Below are 14140 nucleotides of genomic sequence, written 5' to 3'. Positions count from 1 at the left end.
GACACACGGCACTGAAGCAGGAGTGGAAACACCCCAGTGGTCCTTTGGCCATCCCGCCACCACTGGCCAGCATAAACAGAGCCAAGCAGGCCTTAACATACATACACTCACTGAAGAGGGTCCACATGCCAGCTCCATACATTGCAGGCATCTGATGGGTTTAATAAAAGCAAAAGCAAGCAAACAAGCAAGTAAACAAAGTTCGCATGCCACCCATGTCCTGTCGCATCCAAAGTCTGTCCTTGAGGCTGCTGTGACCTGACCCCAACCCGGCACCTCCAGCCTTGTCTCCCCCAAGGTCATCACACTCTCCTCCAGCTAGACTCACCTACTCACGTTTCCCAAGTCAGTCTGATGTTTCCCAACCTCTGTCTCCTTATTCATACTGTCCCAACCCCTCAGAATTCCTTTCACATTCAACCTCACCTCTCAGTACCTTTAGGCCCCAGCTTGTTCATCAAATGAAGATTTCATCACTTCTTCCTTTGTGTGAACCTCAGAGTCAGTGCCCGGTAATCTGCCTTGGGTCTGGTGGTTAAGCCAGATAGTAATTCTACCTGTATGATCCTGGGGATTTGTGCGACCTCTCAGGGTCTCAGTTTCCTCCTCTGTAAAATGGGAATGTGAACAGATGTGCTGGCATCACGTTGTTGGAGGAGTCATCAGATGCATGGGGCCTGGCTCAGTCAATGGCGGCTGCCATCAGTCATAGAGCTAGGTGGGTACCGACCAGGATTCTCACTAGACTGCAGGCAGCGTTAGCGTGAGGACTGAGCCTAATGCACCTCGTAGGTGAGTCACATCAGTGGGCCCTTAATCCGCAGTTGCTCCCCTGAATTCGACCTTATACTCTTGAAAGGGGCTCACCAGATTATAAAGGCATGGATCCTTCCTCTTAAATGCGGCTGCCATTCTAGAATTATCCTGGCTCCCGGAGCTCCAGCAGGAAGTAGGAGGGGACAAAAATCAGGGCCACTTTCTTTAAGGACGTCTCTCAGGAATTGTACATACTACTACTGTTAGTGATTGGCTGGCCAGAGCTTAGTCACATGGCCACATTTAGCTGTGAGGGACCCAGGATAACCTAGTGTTTGTTCTAGATGGACAGATGGCCAATGGAAAATTGAGATTGTTTTTCGGAGGGAGAAAATGAGAACGGTAATTGGGGTCAGTAAGAAGTGTCTACCCTATTGTGAAATACCTCTATTGTTTCTTTTACTTTAAGCATATTATAAGTTTATCAAAGTAATACAGGCACATAACTGAAATGGTCAAATAATGCTAAAAGGTTTATAATGGAAAGACAACGTTTTTCACTACTCATCCCATTCCACCTCTCCAGAAGCATCAACTTTAATTCTTTTAGTGGTTTCTTCAGGCTTTAACCTCCACATTTCTAACATAATGTGATGATACAGCTATCTCCTGATTCATTAATTTTAGGCTTTTTGTATTGACTTTCTACTTTGGTAAATAAGGATTTGGCTTGCTCTCTCTCTCTCTCTCTCTCTCTCTCTCTCTCTCTCTCTCACACACACACACACACACTTGCCCTGCGTCTTCTCCCCTAGATCTTCCTAACAGGACGATATAAAATGTTTCAGTAAAGGCAGCATCCAAGGTTTTTATTATTCTGACTGTGCAAATATCGTTCAGTATTGAGCCTAGTAGAGTTGCCATAATTATGTTTCTTTTTTTGGAAAATGCAGTGCTTCTTGGAATCAATAGTTGTCTATTTTTTTTTTCATTTTCTTAGTTTAAAAATTATTTAAAATTCTTTCCATTTCCTCCACTAGCTGATTAATGGAATTATCCATGTACCAATGTATCACATCATCTGCAGGTTTAATTTTTTCTAGAGATCCTCCTTCTGGAGCTCTCTGTGCTTCTGCTCCAGTCTGGACCAGTTGCACCATGCTGGTGCATGGCTTCTAGTATCACCTCATCCCAGAATTCTCTTTGCTTCTGTCATTGTTACATTTGTTTCCTGGGTCCCAGACTCCCTTCCTGGATGAAGTCCATCCCCTAGTCACTTCCTGGGAAGGGGTCCACGTGAAGGTAAATGTTTTGTCTGTGAGATGTCTTGGATTCTACCTCAACGCTTGATATTTGGTCTGGATACGGAATCTGAGTTTGAAAACTCATTTTCATTCAGTCTGTTTAGACTGTATCTCCTCTCTCCTGGTGGTAACAGTCTGATTCTGTTATCCCCCGAGTCCTTTGTGTGTAATATGGTTTCTTTCCTTCTCACAGAAAGTCTTAGGGCCTCTCTTGTTGGTGTTATGGGATACCGTGTTGATGAGCCTTGGGTGGACCTTTTAAAATTCACTCTCTGATCTCTGAGTGGGTTCTCGCAATCCACACAAGAAAACTCATGTCTTTCAGTTCTGCAATTTCCTTTTGTTAGTTTCTTGATAAATTTCACTCCTTCCTTTTGTCCTTTATTCTTTCTTTCTAGAAGGTCAGGTAGTCAGATGTCAGACTTCACAGTTAAATCTGATAATTTTTTAAATATTTTCTTTCCATTTTTCAGTCTTTTTGTTTTATTTCACTACTGGAATAGTTACTTCTTCAATTGGACCTTCCGATCTGTAAATTGCATTTATTATTTCTTCCACCCTGCTTTGAGTTCATAGAATTCCTTTTTCTTTGTTCTTTGATTAAATCTTAAAAGCAACAGTATCCTGTTCTTGCTTCATGGAAAGAAGATACTTTCATTTTTCTGTGTATATTAATTATAGTATTGTGACATTTTCTTTTAGTCCTTGCATTATCTCTGATAACTCAGATGCTCTTTACCTCTGATTTCTTGTTTGGTCTCTGTCTTTCTCGGTGGGGGCTTTTTTTTTTTTTAATATCTGTGAATCCTTTGCCACCAGTTTATATTTAAGAATGCAGCACTAACAAAATGACTGCTTGGACAATTCGTGTACCCGACAGGGCTTGCTGACTGGTAGGTGATTAGATGGCAAACCAGATTTTTGGTATGTTCCTACATAGTTTCTCTGTTTCCTGGTTCTCCAGAAAGGAACTTTCTACCCCTATACCTCTGACTTTTGGGTTGTTGGGCTGATAGTGCATTCCGGGAACTAGGCAAAGAGAGTGCATTGGGAGGCTCCACCATAGAGTTAAACAGGCTTTCCCTTAACCCACGTATTTTTATTCTAATGCCACATCCTTTTTCTCACTTGGTTATCTCTTCTCTGCCAGCTTTCTATTTTAACATATTATGGTTAAACATCACAGATGGCTTCAGGTTTCAGTCGAGATGGAGGCTATTTTGGTTTCTCATTCTTGCAGATATTTGGGAGTGAGTCCCAGGAAGTGAAGGGGGATTAAAAAGTAGCCTGCTATCTTCATTCTGAAAAGTCCTATGCCACTGCTTAATCAATGTTGTCTTTCTATTTGATTCATTCTTTTCACTTAACTACGTTCATTCAAAAAGGAAATTTATATCACTGTTGCAAAATGGCAAACTGGAAAGAAACTATAAAAATAAATTTTAAAAAATGTCTAACTATTCACTCCAGCCAGATTCCACTGCTTGCTGAAGGTTTGGGGCTGGAGGTCTGCTCTCTCTTTGTTAAAGACACAAGCTAGCAGGCATCAGAAAGATGTTACGAATGGAAAGACACATGAATTAGAAAGACATATACCAGGTAGAGATATTTTTCTTTTGTTAAATAAAAAGTCCAGAAAAATACCCCCTAAATGGGAATAACTGACCCTATCTATAATTCAAGGTTATTTAAATCTCTGCAGAGCTTTCTTGTCTTGGTTCAAATTTCAGCTCAAATTTCTCCTCAGAAAGTCTTCTCTGGCCCACACCTCACTGCACTGTTTTATTTGATTTATCAGCACTTAATGCTATTTCAAATGATTCTTATTTACTTGTTCATACATCTTCCGCACCCCTGCAGAATGTAAGGGTCATGAGAGCAGAGACTTTGTCCCATTCACCCAATGCATCTATGCCTAAAATAAAGATGGACACGTAGGAGAATACATGCATGAGTGAAAAAATAAGAATGGACTCTGCTGTTGGGTCTCATTCTTTCGCACATTCCCAGCCCTCCAAGAGTCCTACTTTTTCTTCTCTCTCTCTCTCTCTCTCTTGTCTTCTCCCATCCTTTTCCTCTGTTATCAGGTTTCAACCACGAGGCTCACTCCCACGCGATGGGAAGAAAGGGAAATTTTAGATGGCGGCCGAAACCCAGTTGAAATGTGCTGACAGCCCTTAACGCCACTCCTCAACATCTCTCATGAGGGCCGGCATCTCACAATGGCAGATGCTGGTCCATTAGGCTGAAATACCTTCCTCTTAGAAAAGAGAGTTTTAAAAAAAGGATTTAAAGACCCAAAGGTATTTTGGGCTGACATAAATGTAATTAATTTTTTCACAAGACAAAAGGGACAGAAAATGAATGCCAGTAAGAGCTGAGTTTTTATGTTGCCCAACCAACAAATCAATTCAGGGAAAATAGGAAACTGACATGTTCTATTTTGCCCTCACTGCTCTTATTTTACTTAAACAAAGTTAACAATGGAAAGTAGACAGAGTTTACATAAAACTTGTGATTTCCAGTTACTCTTATCAAATGGGATGATCTGGCCACCTTGGGCCATGTTCCCAGATGGAGATCATCATGGGAGCTGAGAAGCGTCCACCCCTTTGGGTGGGGCGTGGGGTCTGGAGTTTCCCACAGTCCCCGCCTGGCCTGCATCACACATTTCTGCCACCTCTTCAGCACCTGAGTTTGTGAGCCCTGAAAATGGAACCACCTTCAGGGCAGGTACTAAATGCTAAGTCTTCCTCCTCTCCAAGGCCCCTGCCAGACAGAACTGAGTACCAGGCACACAGTCAGTGCTCAATAAATAAATACAGAATCGTTGTATAAAGTGTCATGTATTTTCTCTTTTTGTAATCAATCTGTTGACTCTCATGCATTGGTACCTTTATGAAAATTTCCATTTTCTCAGCATCAGGGGTTCCCCTTAATCAATAAGATATCTCCCTGAACTTGTTTATAAACCATATCTTCAACCAGAAGTGAAAGTCATTATTTTTTTTTAATTAAAATTAAAACAATCACTCTGTTTCCATAACCAGATTGACAAACCATTTACTGCAGAGGGTGCCATTACCAATGCCGAGAGGACTTGATTTCCTCCCTGAGAAACAAGCACAGGAACATATTCATTTAGGTAAGCTAAGTGTCTGGGCTCACCCATAAACCAAAACACTAGATCACACTGTATCTGGAGGTCAGAGGCTTTCCCAGGCAGTGAAGAGAGCTGGCCGGACAATGGCATTTCCTTGTGCCTGCAGGGGACTCTGCGTTCTCTGTGTGCTCCCTCCGCGGATGCCAACTCCTCTCTAAATGAGCGAATAGAAGGTCACGTGGGCTTGAAGCGGTGGATCAGCAGGAATAACCGCAGGTGATTACAGAGCTTTTTCGAACATCAACCAGTGAGGAAGTGAGCCACCACCCTCCTCCAGTAGAATAAGTTCCAGCTATTGAGACAGTGTGCAAATTTATTTAAAGTAATTTTAAAGAATGACGAGTTGGCAAACATCAGGAAATGGCAGAGTGTTCTCTTTAATTAAGCACTGCCTTATGGAGGCAAATTTGTTCACTGTTCTTCTGAATATTGAGCTGGAATTAAGGTGGGGCTTGTGTCCACTTTGAAACTGTAGCATGTGGAATAAGGCATAACAATTAAACTAATAATAGCTCGTGACATTTTGCAAGTGATTGACTCTTTATAGATAAATAAGAGCCAGTTTGTAGTAACCCATAGAACGGTCTCATTTGCTTTTTTGAGCAGGCGAGAAAAGTATGCGGTTATGCTATACAAGGAATTGCACATAACCCAAAGTCCAGCTTAACATTGCCAAAAAATGTACTGAGTAATTGTTCCCAATGTACTATTATTAGTCTTGATCTGTTCCATTACTCTCGAGATTAACTCCTCTGCCAAATTTTTTAGGCTTAGTCAAAACCTGGGTCCACCCACCAGAGCATGACATTCACGTCTATCTTAACACAAAGCAAGATATTGAGAACCACTGCTCTTTTTCATGATGGCAAAGCATTTGCCACTTATCATTTCTGACATTACCCATTATGTTATTATGTCTCTTATACAAGAATCTATGCAATAAATTTCTCTAAGATCTTAATGGCAGGAAAAATGTTTCTCTCCAGATAAACTTCTATGGCTCTTTTTGATCAGACCATGAGATGACCCATGAAGTTCATCTTCTTGGCTGTTTTGCCGTCTGCCAGCAAGCCTGGAGTTGCCAATTTCTTATCACCTTAGAGATGAATGTAATGAAATGAACACTAAATCTGGAGCCTAAAGATCTGGCTTCTAGACCTAATTCTCTCACTTATAAGTTGCATGCATCTTGAAAAATTGACTTAACCTATCTGAGCCTCACTTTCCATTATCTGTCAAATGATAATAATAATAATAATGTCTTCCACCCTAGCATCTGGCCAGCATTCTTGGTTACCCACTTACCAGTCGTCCTCCACTTTTTCTCTTGATAGCAGAAGTCCTGTATTATTCAGGTACCAGTGGCAATGTGCTCAGGAAAGGTGGACCCAGTTCTAGTGAATGAGTCATCATTGGTCAGTGCCAACTACGGTAATCCCATCCTCCTTTCCCAGAGATTATTTTAGAGATGGACAAGTGACTCAGTTATGGTGAATGAGTTATAATGAGTAGTCTGCTGAGAAGCCCAAGAAAAGATTTCCTCCATGAGAGCTGAGTAAGGAGAAAACCAACTCTGTCCCCTGCCTTCAAGCCTTACTTCTTTTGGACAAGGTTTGGTGGGGATGTGAGAGCTGGAGCTGGGGCAGCCATCTTGGAACCTTACGGAAAAGCCAAGAGATTTGCAGGCAAGCAATTCCTGCTGTCAAGGAACTGCTAACACCCAACCCTGGAAACCTCTGGGCTTCTCACTATTTGGACAGCAAATGTCCTAAACTTTGAAACCATCTACGTAAAGTCATCGTAAGTAACTTAACTGTTCCTTTGAATAGTTGTACATCAAAACAATAAAGTTGATATATAGTTGAACTATATAAAATGTATTTCATCTGTATTTATATATAAAATATATATAAATACTATAGTTGAAAAACTGAAATTCTGTGGTAATTATTATGTTTATTCCCAGTACATCAATTTCTCCTTTTGTCTATAAGCTTCATGACCCCCAACTTTTTATCATTTTTCCTGTACTGATTTAAGTGATTTTATGAAAAGTCAGCACTAGTAATTATTATTATTGTTGTTGATGTTATTGTTGATGTTAGATAGTATAGCTACCATTCATTACAATTTGCTACGAGCTTGGTGTGCTAACGTATACTGTCTCGTTTACTCAACACAAGAACTTTAAGAGGGAGATGTTATAATTATTTCCATTTACAAATGAGTAAATTGCAGCTCAGAGAGGTGAGGGAACTTGCCCAAGGTCACACAACTAGCAAGCTGCAAAGATCCAGTCTGAATGCCGTTAGAGGTTGTACCCTCAACCAGATTCTCAGATACCATTCATCTGGGAGATGTAAATGACAAATCAATTAATCTATCAATAAGGAGCATACATATGAGGTACTCAGACTTTTTAGAACACCGAACCTAAGTGTGATTTGTCCAAGGATTTTAAGAAGGCTCAGTCTGCTTGACTTTGCACTTCTGCCATGTCAAACACTAGAAATTCTCACCACCGTGTTTCCATGGTTAGAACTTGGCTGCCAACAGGGTAGATCAGGTAGAACCTGTGAGACAGGAAGGGAGAAATTCAAACTTTTTCAAAAAGAGGAGAAAAGACAAATCAAGTTCACCATTTTTTCCCCCGCCCCAAACATCACAGCACACATCTCAGACTCAGTTAAGGTCAGTTAGCGGTGAACAAAATTCCCACTTTGCTAACATCACAATGATGTTAGCATAGCTTATGAAGCCATCCAGCGTAGAGGGTCGTCGAGAACGTATCAATTAGCTCAGATACCTACTGACTTGACAAGAAAACCTTATCATAAGCAGCATGACACGGGCATGTGCAAAAAGGTGCTGAGAGAGACATTCTCCACCAGACTCATCTGAATGAGAAAGACAGAGAAATGCTTACTTTTCAGCATGTCAGACTCCATTTCGACAAATGAAAAGGCAAAAGGAGGAATCTTAGCGAGTGAGCCTGAAATTGACTATGGCATCAAGATCACGTGCCCATCTTAAGGGTTGCTGTCATTCAGTGTGTCATTAACTGTCCTCAAGCAGAACCACCAACCTCGAAGCCATGAAAAGTCGGAGTTTGGGGAAGTTGAAATTCAGAAGCTCAAAGCCGAGGTGATGGGTGAGATCAGTCTCCTGTGTCTTAAACAGACGTCAGGGCTTGTGCTTGGGAGGCTGACTCAGTCCCAAAAGCAAGGTCAAGTGCCAAGAGGGCTTAAAAACCAAAAGGAGACCAGTGGCTTCTTGAAACAGGGCTTAGGAGAATGAGGCCAGGTGCTTGTGCCGACAACATAGCTAAGACTTCTGAGCATGCAAGGGAGAAAAGCGGATTGCCCTGGGGAGAAGTTTCTGGTAGCCTTTGTCCCAGGCAATAGTGCTGGCAGGTGCATGCCCTCCTAGAATGACTGATGCAATCCAGAGTGTGCCGGAACTTTGCACTAGTGACTAGGAAGGGAAGAAGGCCCTCGATGGCTTATAGGGAAACACCTTTCAGTGAGCACCCCAGATAGACCTTTCCAACTGTCTCTCAATACCAGGCATCAGTTTGTCCAGCTGTCATTGTTTTGTGAGAAGACCCTTCTTAGTTTGAGATGAAAAGCTCCTATCCAGGTCCCCTCCTCCACCCAGTTTTTTGCACAATGCCCGCACCAGTTCCTCCTGTTCCTACATCCGAGAGCTGGAAGAGAATGCTTTGGCCAGGCCACGTTCCACCCAGGTTGGCCGTTCATCGTCCTGGTATGAGTGTGGATGAGACATCACGGGGCGCCCGGACCCACAGCATTCAAAGTCGCTTCTGTTCTCCCCTGTTTAGGTCAAACGAAGGAGCTCTTGTGAGTAATTCACAGAGCGCCTATACTCGGAGGCATTGCACAATCTCATTACCATTAATTTTTGCATATTTAACTACAGTTTTTAATTAGATGGTATTTTATTATTCATGCACATAATTTGAGTCCAAGTCGGGCAGCTCTCTTAGAGGAAAGGAAAAAAAAAAAAAGGTGGGGGGTTGGCATTCTTGTGAATTGGAAGTTGGTGTTGGTGTTCCTCCTCTACTGGTGAGTGAGCATGGCAGACTGTGAGTCTATAATGGTTCCCTTTTAATTTTGCTAATAGCTATCATGTTATGTACCTTTATAAATTTGTTAAATTCAGAGTGCTGGGAGTTGTCTCTGTCTGCGGTAACTGTAAATAGTTTACTCTGTTTGGTTTGCACAGACAAACTGTTTGCTCAGGCTCCTTGATGTATTATTAAAATGGGTAATGGGCCCCTGGGAAACCATCTAGTTATATGCCTTCATTTGCAGAATAAACCATGCGTTGTTTTCATCTTTACTCATGATTGTTAATGGCACTGATGATGAGATGGGTGGATTTTTTTCTCCACTGCCTTTATCAGCACTGTTTTATTATGCAGGCAAAATGGCCAGGCTGCTGATTTTGTCTAAGGTTTTCAATTAGTCATTTGACTGAACACATCTGTGCTGGCATCCACCCAGAGCCGGACCGCAGCTATTACCGGCTTACACCTGCTGAACCATGGCCATAAACGCGGATGGGAATAAACCTAAATTGGCCTTTTAGATATGGTTGAAAAGTTGTAATGTTGCAGTGTTTTATAGCAGTGTCAGGAAGGTGCGAACTTTTCCGCCTCTAAGCCCTAAGAACCTGCCACGAAATTCCACTCCACTCAAATGACTCACTTACAGGTTGGTTATTAATATCTGTTTGCCGGTTTGCAGCCCCGATGACTTAATCGGCTGACGTTAAGTAGATAAGATTATATTTGTACTGCAGCTGGGAATGGTTGACGTTTAATTGTGTTGGTAAACAGAGCCCAGTGGCTGCTTTGGCATCTCTGCAGATGCCTCGGAATTATTCCTCAGCAGTTTGGAACGTGACTCCTACGTCTTCCTCTGCAATAAAAATTGCTTCACGGCAGAGCAGAGGAGCTGGAACTGGAGGTGGGGTATGACTTTAATACCCCAAAGAGTCTGTCATTTATCATGAAGCGGGAAGCCGGGGCAAATTTCTGCAAAATAAAACGCAATCTCCTCACTGCTAAGAGCTCGTGTGTTTTTATGAGAGATGATGCTAATTGCTAAATATTTAGAAATCCCCTTGATCGGTCCTCAGGAGCCCCGGGGATCAGTAAGCCAGGCTGCAGAGAGCAGTAGTGAGGTCACTGAGAAAGAGCTCACATTTGGCTGCTGGAGTTCATGGACATTCGCGGAAGCAGCAACATTTCTGTTGGATCCAACAGATGCACTGGGGGCGGGAATGAAAACATCTCCCTCACTGTGGGAAAAGCCTGAACCATGTTTCAGACTTTCAGGATGACGAAAGATATTGGCGTTGCAGCCAGAATGGAAGTGCTGGCCATGACAACATCTCTGCCCCCAAGGGATTAAGCCTTTGTGAGTTTCACCATGGCCGTCTATGTGTAAAGCCACCATATTTTACCCCTAATAGGCATCAATGCCTCTGTGCTGAACCCTGAAAACTTGGTTTCCCTGGAAAGATTATTTCTTTATTACCCCTTCCTCTCCATCAGAGGCCACCACCAACCACTTCTCTCACCATTTTCCTGACTCCAAGATGAGCTCATCTGGTTTATGAGTAAGTAAGTCTCCGATCTTCCTCCTGGTTCATACCAGCCAAGTTCATTTCTCTGAGCGTTCTTTGTTGTTGTTTGTTTTCACTTTTCCAATTAGTGCCTGAGACAGATCCAGAGTCTTCATCATCTCATCTCATCCCATCCCATCATTTATTGGGACTTTGTGGCAATGCTATGCAACACACACTAGGTACCTAAACAATCTGAGGAGATTCACTTGCATTGATGCTTTAAATCTTCAGATCAGCCCTAGGAGCAAGGTGCTATTATTGTCACTCCCATTTCACAGATGAGGAAACTAAGTCACAAATAGATCAAGAAAATTGCCTAAGATCACACAGTGAGTAAAGGAAGGAGCCGAGATTCACGGCAGGCAGTCCGGGCCAGAAACTATGTTTCAAATTGTTAGGCTACACAGCCTCCTAGCATTAGAAAGAGTTTCTCAAGCCATAGGTCTGAGATAGCAGGCTGAGGTCTTGCTGGAAGAACTGCATGGGTTGAAACCGTCTTTTTTCACTCACACCCCTTATTGGTAGATATTTAGCTTGTCCCAGTTTGTCCAATATTGTAATAATGTCTTTTCCATCTCCTTGGGCACACATGGACACAGTTAGAAGTGGATTTGCACAACCATAGGTCATGTACACTGGAGTTTTTACTAGATATTTCCAAATCACCCTCCAAGATGGTTGAACCAATTTACACACGTACCAGCAGTGTACGGGAGTGGCTGTTTGCCCATACCCTGGCCAGCATTTTGATACTATCAAACTCTTTATGTTTTGTCAAAGGCATTTTTCAAAGTGGAGAGTTTCAGCTGTTTGTGAAACTGAATCTTGGGACTTCTGTCTCTCAGCACCCCCATGCCCCCACCGTGCTCACTCCCACTTCGGCATCCAGGAAAATAAAGATGCTCTGTGTTTTTTTCAAATACAAGTCAAGACGCAGAATCTTTTCTCCTCTGGTTGTGGAGATCCAATTTCAGGATAACTTGCTGCACAGCAGCAGTTTTCAGCCTCAACACTTCACCAATAGCAAGTTGAGTTAGAAAGTGGTGTGATAATTAAATGTCTAGACTGCCTGGGGCCAGATTCTGGCTCACCACTTCCCAGCTTGCAAGACTTAGTAAGTGACATTTCTTAGGTCTCAGTTTCCTCATCTGTAAAATGGGAATGCCCCTAACAGTCTCATAAAATTGTTGCAAAGACTAACATTTAAATATAGGGTGCAGAACACTGAGAAAACTGTCCAGTTCATAGCAGAGGTATTGTTTTGTCCATTATAAAGTCTGTGCAACAACTGGACCTGATTGGCTAGTGAACAGAGAATGTATTTCTATCTTGTTTGAGATTTTGATTTGCAGCTACTAACTATATCAAACGGATAAATAGCAAGATCCTACTGTATAGCACAGGGAACTATATTCAATAACCTGTAATAACCTATAATGAAAAAGAATATGAAATGGAATACACACACACACACACACGCACACATCTGAATCACTATGCTGAAATTAACACATTGTAAACCGACTATACTTCAATTAAAAAAATTTTTTTAAGAAATGAATTAGTCCAGTTCCCAAAAAAAGCCCCTTTTTTAAGATTATAGCATTTGCAGTGGGGAACTATAGGGTTATTGAGTCCAACCCTTCTCAATAGCCGCAAGCGACTTGCTGACAAGGGCCATGCATTTTTCCAGTCTCCAGCACCCAGTCCAGTGCTTGGCAGCTAGTGAGTGTTCAGGAAATGATAGCTCAAAGGACAGACAGACACATCGTGGCTCACTGGCCTCAGTAGGCAAAATCTACACTTGTTCAAAAGGCAAATATGCCTGGGCCCCGTGCTCCACTCACTGGATAAGAATCTTTTGGATGGAGCCCTGGCATCTGCATTTTGACCTGTGTCCCCCCATGGTTTGACATACTAAAGCCTTGGGTGTAAAACTGGAGATAATCCTGGCTCTAGAGAAAATTATTTCCAGCACCTGGCACGATTCCTTTCACATGGTTGGTATTTGATAAATATTCTTGATTGAATGAATTCAACAGCTCAGGGGGTAATTATAGGATTTTCACGCTCACATGAAACTCTCTAGAGCTCCCAGAGATGGAGGCTTTTTGGACCCTCTCAGCCATGGTTCTTGCGGTGTGGTTCTCAGAGCCCACATCCCCATCCGTAGAGGCCAAGGTCTCCTGGGGCCATCTGCAAACACCTGGGACCTCCACAGATACCGTTAAGCAGACTGTAGAGTAAATCGTTTCAAGCCCAAGGTCAAGCTCATCTCAGCAGCTGCCCCATCACTTCCCCTGTTCTCACTTCTTAGATTACAGACTGTGGTCTGCCTGGACCTCATGCGGGTTCCTCCCACCTTGCCAGCATCCTCCTCAGACCATTGCTTTTTCCCTGGACCGAAGGACCTCTGATCTCTGGCTCAGTTTACATCACTGGCATGACTCCTACTCCCCTTTCCCCGTATCCCACCCACACCAATGCTCCCAGCTACACCCCCAGACCCTGCCGTATCTTTTGGGATTTTGAGTTCCCAAGATTGGAGTCCTAGTGTAGGTCATTCCAATAAAAGGAGCAGAGATGCCTCAGAACTACGAAGTGCACAGTGCACATTTGGGTCTTGATGGTCAAGTTGGCTGAGCCACATTCATTTATTTGAAATCACAATTTTGCTTAATAAACATTATTTCCACTGTTGGAAAAAGCAATCTTCCCTTAAAGCTGCTTTTAAAATATTGAGGATTTCTGGACCGTGTTCAAATGAATTTCAAATGGATGTTTTTGATAATAGCTGGTGTCCGTGGAGCCCTTTCCAGCGCCAGGCAGAGGAACGGGAAGCCTTGAGTGTGGATTAACGTCGCTGGCTTTTCGCAGCAGCCCCACAGGGTCGATACAGAGACCCAACCCATTTTACAGAGGAGGAAACTCAGTAAGAGAGTGATGCAATAATTGCTTGGAGTGAGACAGCCGATGGGGAGCAGAGAGGGGTTCAAACCCACACACCTGGTTCCATGCACCACAGGTGACAGTGGAAGGCGCTGGCTGTCGCAGCCTCGTGTGGCCTCATTCCCTTCTTTACAAGGTAAACATGCCCAGAGCTGCAGAGACACACACAGGGCTGTCCTTGTTGGGAAGGGAGGCCAGACCGGTTGGACTGGCCCAGGTGGAAAAATTCCCCGGCCCGTCCCCACGGGGATGGTGACAACAGCGATGGCAGAGGGCCTCAAGGAGAGGCCACTTCAGGCCAGCAGCTGCCCCA

At 43.0% G+C, this 14140-nt stretch overlaps 1 long non-coding RNA gene across 1 annotated transcript; it reads left to right on the top strand.

Annotated features, from left to right (window-relative positions):
- The first annotated feature begins 1999 nt into the window (after positions 1 to 1999).
- LOC140698476 (uncharacterized) lies at positions 2000 to 5509 on the top strand. Its single transcript, XR_012076271.1, has 3 exons — positions 2000 to 2058; positions 5111 to 5205; positions 5330 to 5509. It is a non-coding gene; the product is annotated as an uncharacterized lncRNA (long non-coding RNA).
- The last annotated feature ends 8631 nt before the right edge of the window (positions 5510 to 14140 follow it).

This window comes from Vicugna pacos, chromosome 9 (genome assembly GCF_048564905.1).
Source record: "Vicugna pacos chromosome 9, VicPac4, whole genome shotgun sequence".
Classification (NCBI taxonomy): domain Eukaryota; kingdom Metazoa; phylum Chordata; class Mammalia; order Artiodactyla; family Camelidae; genus Vicugna; species Vicugna pacos.
The sequence above is the reverse complement of the archived record's forward strand: the minus strand, read 5'-3'. Positions and strand labels throughout refer to the sequence as shown.